General features: G+C 43.1%; 1 protein-coding gene and 1 long non-coding RNA gene across 2 annotated transcripts in view; one reads left to right on the top strand and one right to left on the bottom strand.

The window, feature by feature from the left end:
* Positions 1-2,644: 2,644 nt before the first annotated feature.
* On the bottom strand, positions 2,645-22,198 carry LOC131576167 (uncharacterized). The gene is made up of 3 exons (XR_009276931.1): positions 22,061-22,198; positions 14,519-14,606; positions 2,645-2,932 (listed from the first exon to the last, which is right to left on the bottom strand). It is a non-coding gene; the product is annotated as an uncharacterized LOC131576167 (long non-coding RNA).
* The window catches only part of RNF19A (ring finger protein 19A, RBR E3 ubiquitin protein ligase), a 58,557-nt gene continuing 55,750 nt past the window's right edge, over positions 21,990-24,796 (top strand). The window contains exon 1 of the mRNA XM_058832564.1: positions 21,990-22,130. The gene's annotated coding sequence lies outside the window, so the exon portion shown is untranslated. The remainder of the gene's footprint in view (positions 22,131-24,796) is intronic.

The raw sequence follows: 24,796 nt of genomic DNA, 5'->3' as shown, positions 1-24,796 counted from the left end.
GTCTGGGCTCGGCAGGGATGCTGTGCTTGCTGTATGAATCAAATGCCCTCAGATGATGTGCTGTACAGCAATATATGTGCCCAGGGTAGAGAAAAAGGGCCCAAAGGGGCTCCTGGGATCATCGAACTGAGCTCTTGACTACCATAAACACTGCACATTAATTCCCAGTATGAATTTTCAGACAGGACAAGAGGGAATATTCTCACTGTCCCCTTGCACCCCAGCCCCATGACACTGCATACCGCATGGTGGCCAGGCTGTTCAGCCCCCCTGCCATGTGTGAGACCTGCTTTCTCATCTACTTGTCAGAGCCCCTGAGGTTATCACGTGTCCCTGAAAAGCCTTTGAATGGCCTGGCAGTTCTTGTTCCCCAGCCTTTAGCACTGAGCTATACAAGGGAAAAAGGCCATACACCTCATTGCTCCTGCAGCTACATCTGTTGGTCTTGGTCTGCCTCCTGACCCTTTCCAAAACACCTCAGTTGACAGTTTCCTAGTGTAGACCCCCCACTTCACATCCTTCACGTCCTGCCCCATGCCAAGGACTCTGTTCTCCCTCATCTCCTCTCTGCGACACATCCGAGCCTTTTGGTCCTTCGCATCCCTGGTCGCTCACATGGTTCTTCTGTGCTTTCAGACTTCTGCCTTCCCCATCCCTGATGAGCATTTGGCTGCAGCACCAGCTCCATAGGCCACAGGTGATCCTGTGACACTGATACCTACACCTCCCTCTCTTTGTTTTTACTGCCAAGTGGAACTCAAAGGTACCAGAAAGGTGCAGGCATAGGATGTCATCCACATACAGCTCACATCTCTTCTGTGAATTATGAGCAGGAAAACTTATGGGGTGGCTGTGGGCAGTGCCCAAAAACAGCCTCAGTGTTTTTCTTCAGCTGCTGCTGCACCTCAGGTAGTCCTTCGAGGCTGGAGCTGAGGCAGCATGCAGCAGCCTGGGGACTGCTCTGTGCATGGGCATGATTTCAAAGGTCACAAGAAACATGGAGACCCTTGGAGTCACTCCTAAAGGCTGGCTGTGCCACATGAGCTGGGAACACCTTGCAGAGAGCAGACACCAGAGCCACATAGCCCGTGGAAAAAAATCAGCCCAAAGGCTTGAAAGCAGACAAATTTCTTACAAACCATACTTTTCCTGCAATGCCAACAAATTGTGCTCAAGAAATACACCTCTTCTTTTAGAAAAACTCACCTGACTTGCTCCTTCTCTTGAGAAATATTTCCAAGCCCAAAGTTTAATGCCAACAGATGTATGTCAGAGGCTGTGAAAAACTGGAAAATCTTTATGGGAAATGGCAGCCCCAAAGAAATACACCCAAGATTGACTTTGAAACTTAATGATAGTAAGGAATGGTGTCAAAGGGGATGACTTTCATTAAATATCCAGCCAGCTCACCTATTGTGTAGCTCTCAGTCCTCCTGCTGCCTTCCAAAGGTCCAGCATTCCTGATTCTTCCTGTCTGGCTACCAAAACCTCTGTTACTTGTCTCAGGATACAGCCTGGGATTTCTGCTTTATGATTCTGTAGTGCAATGACAATGTAATATTTAAGAAGCATATGAAATTAAATGTGGTCTCGAACTAGGTCTCCTTGTGAGTGGTGCACAAAGTGCATTATTCATTTTCATATTTAATTCATTCCAAAATTCCATTTGTGGATCCTGTTGACGTGTGCTGGCCTGAAGCAGCACAGAATCAGTGTTTCTCACCACAGAATGTATGGGGACCCACACCACATCTTGGAGACCTCTCTTCTACTTCTTGTGTGTCTTGAACATAACTACAAAAGTTTGTATCTGGATTCAGGTGGCTCAGTGGCTTGGGCTGTGATCTGCAGTTAAAGGTGGCTTGCTGCTCTCTGGGCTCATTTTCCAGAATTCCTGAACATCAAACACAGCTTCAGGAGCTAAACTTTGAAATTATAACATATTTGGTGATGGATACTGTGAAAAATTAGGCGTATCTTAAATTGTGTCCCCCAAGATTTTTAATTTTTCACTTTAATCTATCTCAGTTTTGCCAAATCAAAACTACCCTGCCTTATTCTATCTCAGTTTGCCATTAGCTGTGGACATCACCCCCACAGAAGAGTGGAAACAACCATTTCTTTCCAGTAGGAATGTTTGAACAGCATGCAGCCACTATGATGTAAATTCACCTCTGGAACAGTCAGGGGAAAACAAATTTTTGCATCACTGTTCAATAAGTTAGAACCACACATTTCAAACACTGAATGAGGTGATGAAAAGGTTAAAACCAGAATATATGATCAAGTAATTAGCAGTATGCAAACGGACTGAATTAAAGTGGCAAAGGACTCCCTGGTCCTGGTCTTTCCAATCTCTGTCTGCTTGAGTTTGCAGCTTTAATGTTCTTTAAACATAGATTTTGAGTTATAGGTTAATATTTGTGTGTGATTCTGTGATTTATATGACATGATTACCCTCATTTCCCACTCAAGACAAGATGCACCAGTACAGGCATAGCATCTGATACACAAAGCTTATAATCTAAGGAGACTAGTATAGGAGGAAGGGAATAAAGGAGAAATAAAGCTTAAACACATATGGTTGTATGTATATCTGTGTGCACACATACACAAGAATGCATCTCTATATTTATGTTACATATATACTGATTTAAGTACCCAGCATTTTTAATATATGTATATCCACAGACTATTTGCAGAACTATATATGTGCATATATATATATATATATATATATATATATTCATATATGTCTTGTGTATGTAAGGGAGCACTGCCTTTCCATCTGCCTTGTAGCCTAGATCACATTCAGTGCTGGTTTTCCTGCTGGTGTCATCAGCAAGCTGTGAGAGGCATATCAACGACAATGCCTTCCAGATTTCTTCAGGGACTGCTCCATGCATAACGTGCAGTGATACTGCAAAAATGCCTGTGAAAGAAATGGGGAAAAATTTGAAGGCTTCTAGGAAATTACCTTTCTAATTAGATTTGGCTGAAAGAAGCATTTTAATGGGAAATTATTTTTCTGTTTCTTCTATTTATTTGTCTTTTGTAGACATTGCCCATTTTTCTTACTCAATTTGAAGGAAAGCACAACCTGATATTTCTACTTTCCAAAAATATTTTTATGTGCATCACATGAAAATTGAGATTCAATGTATGACTTTTAACATAAGAAAACACTTTTTCACTGTGAGGGTGACTGATCATTGCTGAAGGGAGGTTGCAGAGACCCATCCTTGCAGACATTCAAAAGCCATCTGGACACAGTCCCGGGCAACCAGCTCAAAGTGAGCCTGAGCAGGGGGTCGGACCAGGTGGCCTCCAGAGCTCCCTGCCAGCCTCACCACTCTGTGATTCTGTTCATTTGGGCTAAATATGTGAGTCTGACGATTTAGATTTTTCATTTATATAATATTTTTTACTGTCATCTATCTGCAAATGCCAGAAGTGGTACCCAGTAGTTTTCAGTTATTTTTGAGTCATTAAACCCTAAATGTTTTCCAGTAGAAATACAGATTTATTTGCAGTAAAATGAAACCTAACAACTGGGAGTTTAATTTTCTTACTCATGGTTTACTGAGCCTCCTGGTCCTGGGTCAGAGAATCTCAGCAGGGCTCCAAAGGCTGCAGTAATCTAATTGTTATCATTAATAACTATTTATTTTCTTGGAAGGACTTTGAGCTCTATAAGGCACATTCAAATACCTACCAGTGAGTAATAGTAATCATACATGAGTATTGAGACACATGGCACTGTTCCCATCCTTCAGGTACTAACAGAGATGCCCTGTAAACATCTGTGGGCTGTTCCTGGGACACAGGTAAAGGAAATACCTGTCAGTCTCACCCACAGCAACGCTGGCTTCTAACCCCTGGTAGGGTCTGTTTCTGGAGTTCCACTGATTCATTTTTGAAGCAGGCAATTACCTATTTTAACCAACCTTACCAAAATGAACATACTTCTTACAAGAGCACCAAACATCCCAGGAAATCCACGCAAATACTCTTTTGCCTTCTTGAAAGCCTGCTTGTGCTGTGTACAGACTAACAAATCAAAGTGCCTGCAGTGATGACTAATGCCTCCCTTGAAGAAAAAGACTGGTTTCTGGGATCTGCTGCACTTAGCAAACCTGCCTTTCTTCATTCTCACCAGTGTAAATAAAGACTAATTTAACTGAAATCAGTGGTTATACCAGTGGCAAACTAGGGTGTAGTAGGATTTGGTTCAAGCTCAAGGTGGTAAATATACAGTTGTTGACAATCATGTATATCACAAGCCAAGCACTCAGCTTTCAGAAAGAGTGGGAAGCCTTGACATTGTGTATTACATCTGTACCAGCTAAAGTCTGTTCTTTGGAATGACCCTTCTCATCCTGGCCCAAAAGGTAAAGGAAGAGAAAGAGAAAAATTCCCTTGTTCTCCTTATTCTGTTATTAGTTAGCATTTTTCTATGTACTAACAGTGCTCCAAATGCCCACCTTTCCTTCAGAACCTGCTGTGAAGGGAAGAGTGTAAGAGGAATGACTTTTCAGTGGAGGAAACTAATGGCCCAATGAATTAAGGAGACAACACCTTCCAAAACATGGGGAAAGACGAGAAGGGATGGCTGAGAGGAGGCAATCACTCACATGCCACATGCCTCTGAGGGTCTTTGTGAGTCTCTTTTATTCATTCAAACTTATTTCACAGTTGCATTCAGTTGCTCCAGCCTTAGCACAGACTGACATGAGCAAAATTGTCCATCAGTGTTACAAATGGTCCAGCTCTTACTCTATAGTTGTCTGCTGTCACACTGATTTTGTGTTAACCCTGGCTGCCTGGAACACCTGGCTCAGAATCTCATCTTGAGTACCTTGACTTAAGTCTGAAGTTAAAAGCAGGGGTTTTTTTCCTATTTCTGACATAATATGCTTGAAACACATGTACTGAACTCAGGAAATTTCTGCTACTTTATATTCCTTGATACAGCCTTTTCCAAAAACAGCGCCTGTATGTGTTGCAGTGTTTGCTAGAGGCACAGTGGTAAACAGGTACTCTGTGTCCTTTTAGTTGGCATTAAGATTGTAATGAATCATTGATAAAGCTAATAATGTACTCAGTTTAATCTAATATTACAGCACAGTAGCTGCACCCAGTGCTTACAGCACAGGAATATACAAAAGTAATTAATTTTACACTACTGCTGCTAACTGAAGTTGAACCTCTCCAGGTCATGAAAGTTTGCTAAAGCAAGTGATGAAAATGATCATTGTAGACTGAGCACGGGTTGAGCTTTAAAGAGCTGAGCCAGACTCGGTGGCACAAACAAAAGAGGACAATTGTATCTGATATGCATCTGATGTACCCCAAGCAAAAGAGCTATTGACAGCTACGTATGAAACCGAGCTACATGGGAGCTCACTTCAGGTAGGAATTGTTTCTTCCCAAGTCTTTCATGGAGCACGATGCATGTTTACTTTACAAGCACATTCATTTCATTTGCAAAGTAAGAACAGATTATATGGACCCAAAGTAATCATAGGCTTCAAGCCAGCCCCTTTATTGGTATGTACCATAATATCTCCTTGATGGGAGTCATGCAGTCATGGGCCAGGTGAAGTTCTGGTCCATTCCCTGAAATTACAAACTAAGTATTCTCTTTTAAATTAACATTTTTTTAAAACTTAGATCAGAGTATTATATTCCAGCTTATTATACATTTAAGTAGTATAATTGTCAGACAATTCTCATCTGGTATCATATCCTGCTGAGGTGGAAAAATTTAGTTGAACTCACTCCTCTGACAGCAAAAGCCTGAACTAAATTAAGCCCAAATTTATGCTGGTCTGTGGATCATCACAGCCCAAGACATTCACAAGGGAATTTACTGCTTCATCACTGGTAACAATGCTGCATTTTCTGCCTCTTCATAAACTGTACTGTTAGCTACATCATAAGAAGCAGGGTAGGATCAGAAAGGAGAGGACAGAACAAGACAAGAATAAATTACTGGCTTGAGCTTGTAATGCCATCAGACTCAGTCTTCTGCCACATGTAATTGTTTTGGAAATGTTTCCATCTCAGAGACTACCATCATGCTACCCATCTGCCAGGCTCACTCTCCTGACTGATCAAGGAAACATCAGCTCAAGCCTTCAGCCAGACTCTGAGGGAAACCATTCTCTTCCCACCCAAGTGCCCAGCAAGTCCTATCTTCAAAGGAAAATCAAACAGATGGCGTTGACCAAACAGGAATTTATTGGGCAGGAGAGCTGAAAAGCAGAAAAAGCTCCCCAAAGACAAGCAGTCATTCCACAGCCCCAGATGAACAAGAGCTTGTCTCTTGGTGGAGACCTGTTTGGCCCAATAGCCACTACCCCTCACTGCTTAGGGTGGGCTAACCAGAGATGCCCTCCTCCTTAGCCCCTGCAAACTGCTCTGCTTTGACTGACACCTTTTTGCACCAACTCAGCAGCGAGCAGGGGGGGCAGCAAGTCCTGTACCTGGTCCCTTCCCTTTACCTCAAGATGAAATTAGTGTTGCTAATCACCCTACTCATGTGGGGTTGGTTTGCCCCCTGGTATCATTTCAAATGGGTGCATTTCACATCAGGGGATGACATGGTTACTCTTGCTCACACTACCAGGACTAGGACAAGTCAGACATGGAGGGACAGAGCTGGGCATCAGGTCCTAGCCAAGTCAATTGTCCCCAAAAAGGTTAGGTTCCTGCATTGTGTTTAACAGCAGTGCTAATGAAGCAGGAGAGCTCAGTGGAAAAAAATGTCCAAAGACAGATATAAACATTAACAGAGATGGAACAACTCAAGGAAACAAGAGTAATGTAGCCAACTGAAAAAACACTGAATGTTGGAAAACTGCTATCAATCTGGGAGATAGCCTGTCAGAGCTGAAAAACAGGGCTTTGGCACAGGGTTTGCCACCTCTTGATTTGAGCTTTAGAGTTAGTCTATTTTGTTTTACTAGTTTTACGTACCTTGTCCAGTTGGATGGAGTTTTACAGGGAAAGTTCACTGTGTTGATCAACAGTGAGGAGAGTTTTGTTGAAAACACAACTCTTCTGGCAGTATTTTGAGTTTTATGGTGATAGTCATTTCAGAGTGTTATTTTGAGCATTCTGCTGGGAAGTCTTTATCATCAGGACCATTTGGTAAAACAGAGAAGATTCTTAAAGCTATTCCATGTTGCTTTTTAACAGCAAAAGTTTCTACAGAGTCACTATTTTATCTCTAAAGTTGCTGTAAGTTTCCATCAGCTACTTTCCTCTTTCACTAGAGATCTATGAAGATAACAGCAATAATAGGTCATAAACAATTATGAAAGGTCCTAGAAAACTAATTTCTATTCAGAAAGATAGGACCTGCTTTGACTATTGTCCCTGCTATTCACAAATCCCTTCATCACTTGAAGTCCCTTCTATTCATGTGTTCATTTTCTTGCCATTTGTCCTGGCTTTCTTCAACTGCCCTTTAGTTTTGCATAGTGGAGATTAAAAGGCTAAAAAGAATAATGAAGAAAAAAGACCCAATTGCTTGAGATGATTTTTCTGCTTGGTGGGAACGTCTGTCTCTTCAAGGAGACCAATTAACATTCTCATCATCTCTCTGGACCTAATCTAAATATGAATAAAATATCAAAATCTTCTTTAAATTGTTCTTTGTTCTTCTTACCATAGTGAAATTAACTTTTTGACACGATGCCTGACAGAACTTGTATAGAAAAGGCACGATTCCTCCCCCTCCGTATTCGCATAATAAAATGCAGTTGCATGTGTCACTGGGCAGTGCTACTGTAACAACGGACACCCCTGTTTCCCAAAAAAATCCCAACCCTCACATCTAACAACAACTGTCCCAGAGCTTGGAGGGTTTGGATATCCAGATTTTGACACATCATTTATGAACATACGGCACCACGTCTTTTAATTTGATTAAAGAAAGGGCACTGAACATCTCATAGAAAGATGAAGATCTTGTAAATGGGAACATTTGAAAAGTTCTTGCTCATTTCTGACTAATTATGGTCATTTCCACTAGTAATTACCCAAATTGCTCTTGCAATCAATGTAATTGTACTAAGTTGTTTAAAAATCAGCTTCATTAGATTTTGCCTGGTAAAATGTACTGTTTTTCAAAACCTAAATTTTTATCTTGTATTAGTTGTCAACAGGCCTTTAAAGGAAATAGGTTTTATTTTGTCTTTCTTCTCCCTTTCTTGCATGTTGGAGTGAGATTTTTTACATTCATTACAGATTAACTGTAGTCAGAAAATTGACTACAACCTCCTGGAAAAAGCTGTTATGTGTGTCTGCAAGTTATTGTATGGTTCTCTTTCATTTTCAAAATCATAAGATCTCTAGTTTTTATGGTTCTGGAATTAAAAGAATATTTCAAAATGTGAGTATTGAGTGTTTAGGTAATTCTACCCCGAGTCTGCAGTGGGCTGAAATAACAAATAGTCACACAATAAGCAAGCAGAACTGTTCCCTGACTCCTGCTGCACCCACACAACCACGCTGTAGAGGAAGAGAGCAATGTGCCAGGAGCAGGCTCCCTCCCAGCAGTTTCAATTGCATTCTGTCTAGGATATAATATACCATCACCTCTCCCTCTCTGACCCCACATCTCTCCCTGGCAATCCATCTGCTGCTTTCATTTCCTTTCCAAATGATTCCTCTTTACTCAGCCATCTACAAGGGGAAGGTGTAACTGCAGTAAGATGCCCTCCATGTCCTTCTAGGACAGTTTCATAGGACCTGCTCATGTTAGCCAGCATTTGGACTGGCATCATAAACATCTGCTGCTCAGGAACAGTGAGAAGTTGGGTTTGTGCTCTGGAGAGAGAATGACACTGGGGTGAGAGGGAAGAGCAGCACTGACAGGAGGCTGAGGCTGCCCACAGCACTGCTCCAGTGATGCATCAGAAGGACATTGCCCCTTCAGTGGTACATTTAACCACCCTGGCACCCTCTGTGGTGGGAAAGCCAGCTCTGCATCAGCTTAGCAGCCCTGGGTTACACCAGGGGTGGTAATTGTCAAAAGGGTACAGCAAATGCCATGCTGGGTGTGAACATCCACTGGATTGCCTCCGCAATCCTCTGTCTGAGGCATGCTTTTCACATCATGTTTTCCTTTGGAATAAAAGCTATTTGCTTATCAGTAGTAGGTAGTTGAGTCTCTCTTCTCTTTTATTTTAGCTAAAATAAATCTCTTGTAACCCTAAGGACGTACTGGAGTCACTATTTCTGAAGACAGCTATGGAGAGAATTTCATTAAATAGGACCTTGAATTTGGTATGGGACACCAACTAGTGTAGGCATAGAATAGCAGCAAAGAGGCTGTAGTATGAAAGGGGCTCTCCCTGGCTTCAGTGCTCAGAGGTGAGGGGAGTTTCAGGAGGCAGAGCCCCAGGCACTCCCTCAGAGGCCTGTGTGTGGAGGCAGGCTGAATGTCTCAGCTCTTCAGCCTGCAGCAAAGTCACTTGGGGGTTAAGGCAGGATTGACCAAAATCTTCTCCTGGAAAAAGTAAATGACAGGCCCTAAGCACAGTTTCAATAGATTTTTCTCTTACCTGAAGATCTCTTATTTTCCATGCCTCCTTTTCACTGGAAAGGAGATTATGTCATAGTCATCTGTAACAGCTGCACTATAAAATACCTCAGTCATGTGGCTTTAAACAACCCAGAGGGGGGAAAAACCCAATTCTTTAAATAAAGATACATGTATTCTTGTGACATTTCCATACAATTGTAATTTTCAAGGGAACCAAACACTCATTACTGCACAGTTCTTCAGAGGCCAAACCTGACCTTTAGTCAGAACAAATTCCCATTTGGCTAGGCTTATTCATACAGCCTACAGTTCTGTTTGAATTCTGAATTGACTGAGAAAATTTCAAACTGGACTGGAGAAGTAATTAGATTAAGAGTAGGACTATTAAAAAAGCATGCATTGTCAGTGTAATGGGATAAGATCCTCAGCCTCAGGAGCTAGGGTTCCTATCCTACATGTAGATTCCAGGGATCTAGATTTGGAGAAGTACTTTAGAATAGTGTATTGTAACTGTAGAAAGGAAGATGATGGAAAAGAATGACTAGAAAGAGGTTAATCAAACTAGGATATAAAAGTCCACTCAAATGTCTGACTTTTCCATATGGTAGATCGCTGGTCAACAGTCTGTCTTGCAAATTCTGTCTCCCCTGCTTCCAGGGTTGTGGACATCATCTTTTCTCTGATACACTTTCACATAATACCCCTGGGGCAGCTGTATTTATTACTTCTGTGGAATACCTCTTCCTCCCTGCTTTTACTAGAAGCTAGCAGCTGGAAAAGATGAGGAGCCAGCAACACAAGTCTGTGGGGACCACCAGGCAGCTCTCCATAGGTCACAGTAGGAAATTTCTAGACAGTTTGAGAAGAATTGGTCTCACTATTTCTCTGTGTACTGACACTGAGACATCATCTTTAGTTTTGTCAGGAAAAATATTTAGTAGAGTATTATATGTGCTAAGTTATGGTGGTTTTTTTCTGAATTTTTCCTATTAATAGTTTAAAGGCAGATACACACAAGAGGTGAATGAAAGTCCACAGCACGCAGTGTTTCCAATGCTGTACTGAAGCCTTGGCTTTTTGCATAAGATATTAGTAAGCATGATTACTCCACTGAAAAACAGGAAGGGACAGGAAAAACCTGAAAAATACCAAGGGAAAATAATCTCATTAAATTGGAAGGTACATAAGAGTTGGGGAATTGAGCAAGCTGAAGAGTACATGGCAGGGCTGTGCTCCAGCAAACTCTGGCCAAGCTAGTTGGAAAAGCTCGCCATATTTCCCAAAGGAAAGTAAAAGTCATCAACACCCTCCTCCAAGCCTATCTTTGTATATGAAAGAAGGGAAGGAAAGAGTTTTCTTCCATGTAACTATTTTTAAACTGCCTTTCATTTACCTGGCTAAAGAGAATGGCACTAGGATTAGATATATACCAATGATCAGTTTTATTTATCGATTAAAAAAAATTTTGCCTATTGAAACATTATAATGTGAAGATATCCATAGGCAATAGGAATGAAGAAATTTTGAAAAGGAAAATTCCAGAAGATACATCTAAATGCTTGTCTTTATCAACACGAGCACTAGTCAGTTTGTACACCCAAAGATTTGCCTAATTCCTGTTAAAACATAATTCTTGTTACCCTGCTACTTAATTCTATATGCAAACTGTTGTGACTATTTCTTTAACATTGGTATATAAATACCTTATATTCTGCCAGTATACATTTCAGTTTCAGGAAACTTAATATTTAGATATATTTGGTTATTTTTCTTGCAATTAAACTAGCTCAACAAGTTTAATTGCTCAACTTGATTAAGCTCAACTACATTTGTGGCATAGAACTTCTCTATTTTCTCCAACACAGAGCATACTTTAGTGAAGTTCCACTTGCCCTTAACTTCCCTTTTCTATAGATAACAATCTATTTTCTCCGAGTGTTCTGCTTAAATTGATTTCTCAACTGAATGCAGTGTTTTGCCATCTTCTTCAGAATTTTGCAACACTATTGAGATGGCCAGAACTGACAGCCTCATTGCTCTTGTTATGTGTCTATGTGTAAAAAAGAACGCTAGGTCTTGCAAAAAAAATATATATTCAGATTACAGATTCACTGGCATCATGTCTTCATACAGTGCTAAAATAATCTCTTGCAGTCTATATTCAGTGTTTCTATTTATGCAACTTGTATTTTGCTTAGCAGTTAGACAAAAAGAAAGCAGGCCATCATGGGCACAGCATTGAGAGGATGTTAACTCTCTCCCCTCTCGACTCTTCCTAACCTATCAGTATTGGGGGTGATTCTGTGAAAAGCGTGAAAATGACAGTTCAGTATGGTGCAAAAACCTATGATCTTGTAGTTTCTCATTTTATTTATTCAAACCCTCTCTTAGTCCTGACATACTTTAAGCCCACATGGGGCACTCTCAATGGCTGAGGGACCTGGCTATACAAGCCCTGTGGCTTGACCCTTACACATCTCGGGTACTGCAGAAGCACTAAATCAAGGTTTCATATAGAAAAAAGAGGAAAAAATCTACCAACCAGATAGCTGACATCTCTGCACAGAAAAAAAAAAAAAAAAAAAAAAAAAAAAATCCTTGCAAAGAGGTTCCCTCACTGCTTCCCTCCAGTTGTCTGTTGTGATTTGGCTGACAGAATCCTCCAGCTGGGGAAAAACTGGTTTAAGGGTCTGAGAAATGGGATAAGAATCTATTTGCAAATTAAACTATGTAAACTATCATCACTGATTAATCATAGCACTTTAAGTATAAGCATTTATTATATCAAATAATTCTGCAAGAATCGCCACACGGATTTTTAGTAATGCTATGGAGGAAGGAAAAAATGAACACTTGATATCTTTTCAGATATTTGGCTAATTTGAAGACAATTAATCTTACCCTTACCTAACCCAAACTATTCAAATGGTAAGGTTAAACCAAGATCATAATCTGTGCTTTCTCTACGCTGAAAGAAGAAAGACAGATGAAGCCAGAAGGTGATTCATACAGCTTCTTCAGAGACTAGTTCACATGAGGCTACAGTATGTCACACAAAAATGACCTGCCTAAAATATTTACAATAACCTATGTCTTCAGTGTCAGAATATAAACTGTTTAAAGATCTCCACTCTTCAGAACAGTATGGTACACCCTTCATGTCCTAATTGCAGGTGGTTGGGCTCCAAGTTTTCTCTTACCATGTTAAGTAAAAAAACTTTTAAAAATTAGTCTTGACACATACTTATAACAGATGATATGAAACCAGTTTGTGAGATTTTTTTATCTTTTTTGTCAGCAAAACTTAAATAAGCGGCATCCCTCCAAACCTTTGATAACTATATGAAACTCACTTTTGGGATGGGGAGGCATTTCACTCTTGTCAATTGCAACCTAGAAAAATATGAATGGTGACACTGGTTTCTAAATTTTAGCAGCACATACAAAGAAATTGCAAATGGGAAAGCAATCACATCAGAGCAATCGGAAAATTGCAAGCAGTGAAAAAAATGTCCCTATAAATACAGAATCGTGCAAAAAGGAAAAGGAAAAAAATACAGAAAGCAAACAAGAGCTGGCAAAGAATCCAAAGATCTCATAAAAATAAATTTATTGTCATTTTGTCTTCCCCTTAGGCAGTGATATTGTTTTCATGTAACCAAGCAATACAGTTGTCACGACGCAGGTGCGGAATCAGGAGGAGTGTGTCATGAGATTGCTGCTCTTAAGCTGTAATTCAGCACCATGAAAAGGATTTCCACTGATGTCATTGGAGTATCTGTCTTCATGACTAAAGTAATTACTCCACTGAGCCCTGTCTCCAGTAGCAGGCAACACCAGAGGCTTCAGAGGAACTACTCTCCCATGAAGACTAAATACATCTGTGGAGGTGCATAGTCTTCCCTGGTCAGTGCTTAGTAGATTGCATCATTTGCTTGTTGTCTTCTTCAGCTCTGTAGTTACATGAATTTCTTATTGATCATAAACTTATCCAACCTTTTGGATATGTCAGCTAAGTATCTGGGTGTAATAAAGAATTTCAGTCATCAATAACTTTATCTTCTATATTTCATGGCCCAGACCTGACCAGATAAGTACGTGGTGAATGGGGATGACCTAAACCTAAAACACACAGCCTGGGCATTGCAGAGAGACCTCCACATAAGCACAGATGTGTGTTACTAGTTACCATTGCAGGGAATAATTTTGTACAAAATCTCATAACCTCAGTATTTCCTGGGGAAGTAAAGGGAAGGGGAAAAAAAAAAAAAAAATCATCAAGCAGAGCCTGAAAGGCTGGTGAACTGTTGTTCTTCACCAAGCTCCACGCTTGCACAGCCAGCTGAACCCAAGAAATAGAACTGGCTCAAATACATCTACAGCCCCTGCATTATAGATAAACTCCATGACAACATCAGAGAGACTGCCCACTGAGTATTATGGCTACCCTTTTGTTATTTCAAGCAGAAACCTGGACTATCTCAGTGGTTAAATTTTATCAAAATTTGAAACAAAAATAAAAAAAAATTAAACAAATTTCAGTACCAAATGTCAGTTCTAACCCTTTAGGGATAAATGGAGGGCAGAAACACCTTCCATAAAGCTATGAATAGCGGTCTCCAGGGAGGACTCACTTCTGCAGGTCTTGTACTAGAGTGTGTGATTAGGAATGGTATCTGAAAATGATCTCCCAAAAGGCAGGTAAAACACTAACTCTTCCTTCCAATCATCCAGACTTTGAGACTCATTACCCTTGGGTAAGAGGAAATCTCTGTCCGTATATCTTGGCCAGAATTGAGTGCAGGGGATGGAGCTGGGGGCACAGTGAGTGTAGTCTTAGGTATCATGTGTTTAGTTGGTCTAATGCAGAAATAGAAAGGAATCAAGGGAAACAACCCTGTGAAGACAAACCAACGGGGGGGAAAAAGGGAAAAAAGGGAGCAATACCAACACACACAGTACTTTCTGTGGGACTTGAGGCAGACACAGTTCTCAGAGAAGCCAAATCTTCTGATTCCTGACTTGATTACTTTGGGACAGTAAGCAAATTCTAGAATAAAAATAAAAAGGCTAGTTCTGGTTCCAGAAATTCACAATTATGGCCTTAAACATTTATGTTATTATATATAGTATATAGTTATATATATTTTAAATAAATTCTATTTTCGTTTTGAGGAGAGGCACAATGCAAAAGCTGTAGCACTCCACTTGTAGCATGGCAGAGGTGAAGCTGGATGGAGTAGCGGCCCCTGGGGACGTTGTTGGACAGCAGGGAGAAGAAAACACACCACAGCATTTTCCTCACTTTGACATCAATGCAAATGCACATAAAGACCACCATGTAGGGCCTTGAGGGGAAACCATATGAGGAGTGGCTGAGGTCACTTGTTCTGTTCAGGCTGGAGAAGAAGATACTGAGGGGAGACCTCATTGCAGTTTCAACTTCCTTGTGAGGGGAGGAGGAGGGGCAGACACCGATCTCTTCTCTCTGGTCCCGGTGACAAGACTCAAGGGAATGGCCTGAAGTTGTGTCAGGGGAGGTATAGGTTGGATATTATAAAAAGGTTCTTCACACAGAGGATGGTTGGGCACTGGAGCAGGTGAGTCACAGCACCAAGCCTCACAGAGTTCAAGAAATGTTTGGACAGTACTCTTGGGTACATGGTGGGACTCTTCTTTGGATGTTTCAGGTACTTCTTTGCATGAAGAAAGGACATTTGAGACCAGCAGTTCTCTTCTGGTCACATTGCATCAAGGTCAATCTAGGCATGGCCTGGTATGCTGCCTACCATGAATCAAAACCAGTATTTAGAGCTCTCTGTCAAAGATTTAATTATGTACCATTCCTGGGTAAACTCACAGCACTGCAGTCACTACCCTTTCTGTGTGATGCAAAAGAGGCTTGAAGTCTTGGAAACTGTTGGAAAGAGCATTGGAATTGGGTGCTCCTGACCACAGGAAATTGTTGTCATTACTACCTTGTGTCTGGAGTCAGCTTTATTCAAGGAAGCAAGAGTTTCACACTTCTGGAAGGCCTTGCTCTGGCTAGCCTGAAGAAACAGAGACAACAGAGGAGACTTCTGGGAAAGAGGTAAAGGCCAGAATTGCTGCTTTATGAGGGTCATACTGAGAGCAGTCACAGTAAACAACAAACTTGCCAGTGATGTTGGCAGGAAGGAAGGCACAGTCACGATGCTCATGGCGAAATGGCCATGCCAGTGCTAGCCTCAATGCATAGAGAAGAGCAGTGTAGTTGTAGGATTCACCTGTCAAAGCTGGGGAGAACCAGGCTGCATCGGAGTGCTCTGCTCGTGTCCTCTGCCCTTGGCAGTGGCTGGGGCTGCAGAATGTTTTACTGAAAGTGGGAATTGCCAGACAATCTGGCAGAGCTGTGTTTGCAGTTCCCCACACAGAGCAAGTGACTCTCCTGTGGCTCATCTCCCCTGGTGAGGCCAGAAGGGATGAAACACTTCTGAAAATCTCTCTGCACAGATGCCCTATGTCCTGAGCTTGCTGATGGCTCTCACAGCTATTGTATGAGAAAATGTGCTCCCTAAGCAGGGGCTGAAGGCAACCACTCCTCACCACCTCTGTCCTTTTCATCCACCAATCCAACTACTCACAGCAATGCTCCTGGAAAGAGCTCTGCTTCTCTGCTCTGCTCTTCTTCTTCTTGAAGTCAGCCAGAGGCAAAGCTATATGGATTCTCTCCATAAGGATGTGTTGGGACCCTGAGGTGCCTGCCCGTGGCTCAGGACCCCAGTTCAGCCCTCTGGAGCCATCAGCCTGTCCTGACAATGGGTCTTAACGTGCCAGGCACACCTGTGGGTTCACATCCCAGTCTGGCCTCAGCCTGTCCCCAGGGAGGTGCCCAATACCCAGGGCTGGGGCTCCCAGGGCTGGGGCTGCCCCAGTGCCCTCCAGCTGCCTGATTTAGGGCTGGAATGGTGGAATAGGCCCTGCCACCATGGGGAGTCCCTGACCTGTGCTGCCCCCTGACAGGATGGTTTTGTGGCAACAGGAGGGTCAGAGGTTGTACACTCCCTGCCCAGCCGAGAAGGACATGTTGCTCACTGTCTTTGTCCGATGTGTGTTCATCCTGGACATGTAACACCTGGCATGACTGCACGTGAGAGCATGTGACTATGGGCTGTGTCATGCCATGCCTGCCCAGAGTCCTTTCCTCCTGCTGTCCCTGGCTGCAAACACATGCTGTCTTCAGGTCCACTGACCTAGCCATGGCTTGAGGCAGGTTAGCAGACATTGGAAGGTGCTCTTGAGGAGAAACACTCTGCTTCTGCACATCCCACAAGACAGCTGACAGAGGCCCCTCATTGTCACATAGGTGGTTTATATTTTTAAATGCCTGTGATGCTTAACTGTGGCATGAGGACATGCAGAGAAAGGCCACAAAAGCCTGCTGCAACACATTTGGAGATCCCGTACCACCAACAGCAGAGCGTGCCCACGGTGTGCAGTCCCTGTGGGCATTGAGCCCCTTCCTCACCAGCCTCCCCAGTCCCAGTTCATTTGTGACAAAACCTGTAGATACACTGGAGATGAGCCACACCCTGAAGAATTAGGCAGTAATGGGGCAGGACTTGGGGGTACAGTCAGTGTGTCACCACAAAAATACTCAAAAGGGACAGATAAATCGGAGCAGATACTTGCCCTTCCTCTGTGGGAAGGTCAAGTGTAAATGCCCCCTGGCTCTGACAAAGATGGAGTGTATATGCTGCTTAAAGGACACACTTGAGACCAATTTTAGAAAAAGTATAGGTCCTCCCTGAGCAGGATTATTTTCACCACGACTTTCATCTCTTCACATCTCTTCATCATGGTGAAAAAGTTCTTTAGAAAACCCTGAAGCACTTTTACCTTTATGCAACATTCCCCCCTCCCCGCCATCCCGCTGTTCTCACACTTAAACCAGCAAAAACATTCTTGCTCAAGCTTTCCAGAAACAATTTCACCTTTGGGCAGAGAATAAGCACATAACTTCTGAACCCAGAAAAACAAAAATTTCAGGCTGTTCTGACTAAAAGAGGACGAAAGCTCAGGAGACTAGAATGGAAACAGTGTTGTGCAACAGAAATCACAGTCTGCTGCTTTTTGCAGTATAACTCTTGACTTTCATTTATTTTTCTAACAAATTGAAGTTCCCTGAGGATATTGACAGTGATAGCCAACTGGGCTTTAAAAATGGCTAACTCCAAGAAAATATACAGGTATCACTTTTGCATGCTGCAACTCCTTTCCTCTAGAGTTTAAATACTACATCTAGGAATAGAGTTTTAGGCATTTGAGAAATTTTAAGCTCATATAGCAGCCTTTTTCAGATTTCTGGAGTCTTGTATATTGAATGACGTCTTGCATGTGTTTAGGAGCACTTTTTGGACTCTCAGATTTCTCAACCTGTTTTTATTCTGTCACAGTGGCTGGAAATGAACCTAAACAAATTTTATTTATTTAAACAGATTTTCTTTCTTGCAATAGGCATGTTCTAGGGACTGCAGTTCTATATATTATAAATTTTCTATTTTTACTTTATTGACTACTACCAAAACTGATTAGATCAGATGATGTAATTCTAAGATCTCTGAGATATTTGAAATGGCTATGGAAGCCTTCATCTTTAATGTTTTATGACATGCCCAAAAATTTGGAAAGTTCTCAACTTGCACATTATTTACTGGTATCTTGCCACTTTATAACTTGGATTAGTGAGATCACATCTATATTAGATAGGTCTATTTGTCACAAATCCATTATCCTAGGCTTGTCATCATGGTACACAGGTATTAATTTTTTTTTTAAATCTACTTCACTCAATACAATTTATGACAGTCAGTGCATGGCAAATAATCTTTCACAATGGGCAAACAAAAACCTGATGCCCAACACTTATGATGTACTCAACACTTATTCCTGTCCTGTGCAATTTGTCTCTTAGCTGTATTTATATATAATACTTATCAGTTATATAGTGATATTTATTAATATCTCCTATTTTTTTCCTGATTTCTGTTTTGTTATCCATATGTATTGCAGATATTTTAATTCATCAAAGGCTTTCATCCTTTCTTCTTTAGTTGCGAGTCAGAATGCATTTCCATACTACATTTTTTCCAGCGGCAAAATTGATCTAGACAGTTCTCTTCCTTCCCTATGCCACTTGTTCCTGCTGCCACATCAATCTTCTGCAATGCTTTTTGTGCAAATGCAGCCATCTGTGGGGCAACACTGTAAGACAGATCAGTAAAATCAGGGGTGCTAAAAATAAATTTTCCAGGAAAAAAAATAAATTGGCGAGACAGTTGAGCTGGAAAACATAGGAGCATGGTGAATCTTCCAACAAAGGGTGTTCTTCAGAAAAAGATGAAAGAAAGTTCAAGGACACAAATGTGTGTGTCAAAAGGGGAAGGTCTGAGGACAGGTTTTTCCCTAAAAATGATGGGCTGGAGACCAGATGATGACAAAGCCTGCAGGAAACATGAAATTACCTATACAAAAATAGAGTTTTATTTGCCAATTTTATGTTGAAGATGATGGTTGAATATTCAGATAAAAGATTTCAAAGGGAGTCTTGGTTGTGGGATCAGAGACATGGAAACATTTACTCATCATATTTGATACTCTTCCAATACGAGTTTAAAGAAAAGACCACCAACACATGAAATTCTGGCCTAAGGTGCTGATTTTACACTACCACATGAGACAGCAGTGTTTCATATGTAAATATTGAAATTACACTCAGGCCAGCAGTCCAGATAAGCAGAGATTATGAGAAGGATATATAAAATTGAGATGAGGTTGTCTATCTCAAACCCTTCCCTCCATTCCTTACCACCAAGAAGAAAAGCACTTTTCTTCCTCAGCCCTTTCTGCTCACCTCTCTTCCTGTTGATATGATTTTTACCCTTCCATGTTTGACAGCATGTTGTGTGTGCTTATGCCTCCATAGAACATACCAGATGCTTCGCTCAGAGGGCAGTATTTTTGTATTGTGATGTAATACTTTGTACTTTTCTGCCAGCAGCTGAATTAAATACCTACAAAGGTTAAATCCTAGATGTTCTTCAGAAAATGTTTTGGAAAGACAGGCTAGTTTGCATTCTCAAATCTTGTACGCCTCACCAAATGCAGCACACATAAGGTATTTCCTCTCGACTCAAGAGTTTGAGCAGCCCCTACTTTTCCTTAATACCTCTTTGTCATCCTGTTCTATAATAATAAGCTAGCAAGCAAGCAAACAAATGTATCTGCCTGTCATATCAAAATAAACAACTTCCAGTTTTGGTGTACAGCTTGTGCAGAAAATAGTTTCTTTCTTCCCTATGCTTAGTGTATTTTGTTAATTGATTATTTTGAATACTTGTGATGAAAAACACCTACTTGGCTGCAGGCTCTCTGCTACCAAGATCTCAGGAGGGTGGCTGGCTGGAGGTTTGCTTTGTCCCTTATCAGCTTCAAGGAGAAATCATCTCACCACCACAGTGACTACTCAATGTCCCAGTACAGAATTTTAAAACACCTGGGCACTGTTCCTCTCCTATTCTCCAGCATTAGCCAAGAGATTTCAGAGCACTTGCACTGATTTTCTGAATCCCATTGGACGTTTAGAAAGTAATACATTACTGTGCTGCTTTGCTGGCTGGTTTTTGCTTTATTGGTAGCTGTACATTTGAATTGATAAAATGGTTTGCTGTTGCTATTCCAAAATGTGTTCACTATCCTACCATGCTATTCTATATCCTAATCTTTCTGTTTCTGTCTTCATTTTCTTTCCCTCACCCACCTCCATTCTTGTCTTCTTCTCATTTTATGAGCGAATTCCCTTTCTCTAATTCCCTTTTTCTGTATCAAATCCCACACATAACAAAGTGTTCAAGATTTTACTCCCCAAGTTGCTGTATGTAATAAACTTCTGTATATCTTATCCAGCTGAACACAATTGCACCACTTACACGCCCTAAGTGACAAGTACATGTTTGCAGTACTGGAGCCTGAACAACTCACCTAGCCACTGGCTTTTACAAGCAAAGAGGGAACTACCGTGGCTTGTACACAACATGCCAAAATTCCAGTATAATCTCATTGGTGTTACCCTTATTTTCCACTTCCCCTCCCTGTTTGTTGTAACTGCCTATTCTGTCATTTCAGATTAAGTATCTCACTATGGAATGACTTGTATTTACTTTTAATTTGATGTACTGGAAGTAGCCCTATTGACTTAAACGGAACCATGCACATAAATAAAGGTAAGTATACGTGCAAGCCTTTAACTGATGGTACATTGCAAATCCCAGAGGAAAAGCATGGTACACTTTATTCATTTTACCGTCTTTGCGCACGTTAAATGCAGCCTGGGTGATTAATAACTTTTTCCAGAGTAAGTTTTCAGGTTTCATACCAGCTTAACGGAACAACCACTCGTCATAAGCATAGGATCAGCTCTAGTTCCACAGCATTCTGAGATGAGACAGTATGAATGATTAACTAGGAATAAAAAAAAGCACACGATTTAAACCCAATGTAATAATAATGTAGGCAGAGAATTCTGAAACATGCCACAGGAGATTTGGAATTGGGCCAGAAGTGGAGGTCAGGAGCAGCAAGCCAGCTGTGGGAGAGGGCGGCAGCTACAATAGGGTTGCAGAGGGAGGGAATCCCGTGGAAGACGGCATGAAGGTCGGTAGTAAAAGGAGACGGAGAGCCCGATCTCAGGGACGGGTGAGCGATATAGGTCAGCCGGAGGCAGCCCAGGGCTGCGGCTGCCGGACGCCGGCGCCCAAGAAGCCCGGGGCAGACCGCAGCTAAATGCAGAACAGGGGCATGCCACGAAGGAAAAGCGGGGGGCTTGTGGGCAAGTTCTGAGGCGGCTTCTGTTTCAAATGGCAACGGGGGGGGAGGGGAGAAAAGAATGAAAATCTGTATCTTACAGCACGGGAAGAGGGTTTTGTCATTTTGGCAAGTGAATCAGCGCTCAGCAGCACGACCCTATCGAAACTCCCCGATAATTCATTCTTCGCCTCGCACTTTTCCATTTCCATGGGTGGGAAGCCCACGGAATTGTACATGCATATAACGTTGTACCTTGTGCTGCTGCTGCTGCTGCAGCTGGCAGCGCTGCGGCGTCCCCCGCCACGGGGGCAGAGACACCGCACCCACCCCGCCGGCTCTGAGCATCCCCTGCACCGCGCCGAGGGTGGCAGGGAGCGGACGCCCCGGGAGGCGCCCCCGGCTCCACCGCGGGGTCCGCAGCGCTCCCGCCCGCCGGGGCCGCCCTGCCGGGGGCGGGCGAGGGGCGGCACCGCCGTGCGCGTTGAGCTCAGCGCGTCGCGGAAACCGACGGCCCGGGCGCCGCCTCCCCCGCGGGCAGCCCCGGCCCCGGTCCCGGCCCCGCGTCGCCCCGCCCCGCCCCGGCCGGGCGGTGCCGCCCCCTCCGTTCCTCACTCACACACACACACACACACACACATAGACACACATAGACACACATACGGAGGCGCTTCCTGCGCGGCGCCGGGCTCGGGCGAGCGGAGCAGAGCCGCTTCCTCCCGCCGACTCACAGGTATGGGGGGTGGGACCGCGGCGGGGCGGGGGGCGCCGAGGGGCTCGGCGGTGGCGGCGTCCCCCGGCTCGGGCCTCTGCCGGCGGCCGCCGCCCTGAGCGTGGCGGCGGGTGAGGGGTGGAGCGGAACCTCCGAGACGGAGCCGCCTCTGGGCGGGAGCCCGAGCCCGGCGGGGAGAGGGCCCGGGAGCGTCCTGGGGGCCGGGGGGAAGTCGGCGGCGCCCCCCGCTGCTCTTTACATTGCTGGAGGGTGAAGTCATCGTCCATTGTCTCCCCCCGGGCGGAGCGAGCGGCCCGTGGCGGAGGAGGGGGGCACGGCCGGCCCCCAGGGCTCGGGGAGCCGGGGAGCCCCGGGTGGGTCCCGCTCGGCCCCGGCGCGGCGGACGCGGTGTGCGGGGAGGAGCTGCCGCCCTCCGCCGGCCTGGGTGGGCCGCGGGGGCCCCTCGGCCGGCGCCGCGTTTCGCCGCCCGGCAGCGACAAGGGGCCGGGGGCCTGGGAGCTCCGGCACTGGAACTTGCGGGGCACCAGGACACCTGGCACAGGGAGAGGAGCTCCAGCAGCTCCAGGGCCTCCAACGCACTCCGGGGGCACCGTTCGCACCCTCCCCCCTGAGAGTTTCTAGTTGACCTCTCTGTGGTCTGTTGCCCACCCCGGATGCGGTGGTCGGAGGAGTGGAGGAGTTTGCAGGGATATACCGCATCTCGGCTGTGAAGGCGGTGGGGGACAGGCAGTGGGAATAGCCCGCGTCCTGCCGAGTGTTTTCCTTGCACAGTTCCTTCTGCAAAGCTGGGAGTTTTCCACCTGGCAGTTTGCTATACACACACAGCAGCTACTGCAGGCGCACGTTCGAAAGATAGGGAAGAATTGGTAACAAACTGTGTGAAAGCCAGCGTGCATGTAAGTGAGCTGAAGAGGTGATGGCTGGCAAAGGGAAGGCGTCCTTCTGCCTTTCTCCTTCTGCTCCAGTACTGCCTCTTGACAGAAAGAAGTGGGGCTTTGCCAGAGGGGTAGTAGTGAAATGGAGTTATGGGAATATGCCAAAGGGACAGTAGTAGAATTTTGTTAGTGCTGAGCAGAGAAATCAAAATATGAAGCTTTCATGCCCTTGTGGTTGCTTATTGCATATGTGCCTGTGTTTCCCCACGAGGAGCACAACAAATCTTGTTTCTGTTGAAATACTGTAGTTTGCATTAGTACTGATTAGTGCTTTATCTCAGCCACCATCAGGGATAGCATTATTTTATTAAGTGCAGTTTGGGGAAATGCGTCTTGCAGGGTTTAATTCTGGAGACAAAACTAAACATAGATTCATTTTTTAAAATGAATTTTCCCCTTCAGCGTTTTTTTAATAATTAATATTTTTTTCAGTCAAAGAACCATATTTCAGTATCCGATTAAATGTTTCTTATTAAATTCATTGGAAAATAAAGTTTCTGGTTTCAGGTCAGACTGAAGTAAAATTATGAATTGCCCAGCTAACAGAATTCACTCGAATGCTTAGAAATGATGGCTGTGTAACATTACTTAGCAATTTACAAAATCTGGCACTTACTTAACTGTAAACATTTAAATGCTTGTACTTCAAGCTTTGAGAAAGCTGAGAAAGCTCTTTTTTATTTTTAATTGCGTGTGAATTCAGCCTCTTTGTCCAGAAAATGAAAGTTTCAGTTTTGCACAATGATTATAATGCTAATCTTAAAAACTAGTTCAGTAAAAGGCTTACATATGTGTAACTCTTCTGTGTGCATATTTCTTGAAGTATGCCAGTTTCAACTGTGTTTTATACAATTCAGCATTTATAAAATGCTGAATTCAAGCTGTTTTGTTTATGTTGTCAGCTATTTTTGAGTTTGTGGACATCAGGTCATCATTTCTAAAAGGAGTTTAAGTGTGGTTTTCTTCTCTCCCCTTCAGCTTAAATCTATCAGACAAATGGCACATTCCTTATGCAGAGCAATCATCAGGTTTTGGTGAATTGTACTAGCTGAGGCTCAGGAGGAAAGAAGATGCTTGACAGATGTATTTGTTTACCTTCGTAGTATGTACAAATACTGGTCTCCATTAGTAAATGAATCATTAAAACTCACTTAGCTATGGGATTCCCAGTTAACATTAATAGACACATTAGGAAAATTTGTTTCACGTAAATATTATCAACCTGTGAAAGAACATAAGCCCTTGAATTCTTTTGGCAGTTAGATAGAGTCTTTTGTGCTGGAAAATACATGGTATATACTTCCCCCCCCTCCATATTAATTTACAGCATTTAGCTACTCTTCCCCTTGAGAAGAACTTCAGACTGAATTTGTTCAGGGAGTAGGTGATTCTCCGTAACTAATACAGTATGTAGGGTTTTCTCCCCTGTTTACTGGGCCTCTTTGATCCATGCTTAGTCTTTGTAAAGTATTCCTTAAAAGATCCAACACACACACACCACCCCCCTTCCTTCCCTGATGACAATGTAGGATTGCCTTAATCTTTTCATAGGACTTCTGAATCTTGGTTTGCAAGCACTAAGAAAGATCTTTGAGCTCTGAAGTACAGCTATATCACTGTCCTCTGATGGCCTTTAGCCAAGCTTGTGGTCTCCATTATGGGGTCAGTTTATTCTGGCCGTGGTCAGACATCCATATTAGCTTTGTGATTTGTTTTCTGAATTGTACGTAA

The sequence above is a fragment of the Poecile atricapillus genome, chromosome 2 (genome assembly GCF_030490865.1).
Source record: "Poecile atricapillus isolate bPoeAtr1 chromosome 2, bPoeAtr1.hap1, whole genome shotgun sequence".
In the NCBI taxonomy this organism is placed as follows: domain Eukaryota; kingdom Metazoa; phylum Chordata; class Aves; order Passeriformes; family Paridae; genus Poecile; species Poecile atricapillus.
Note: the sequence above shows the minus strand (reverse complement) of the source record. Positions and strands in the feature narration are given on the sequence as shown.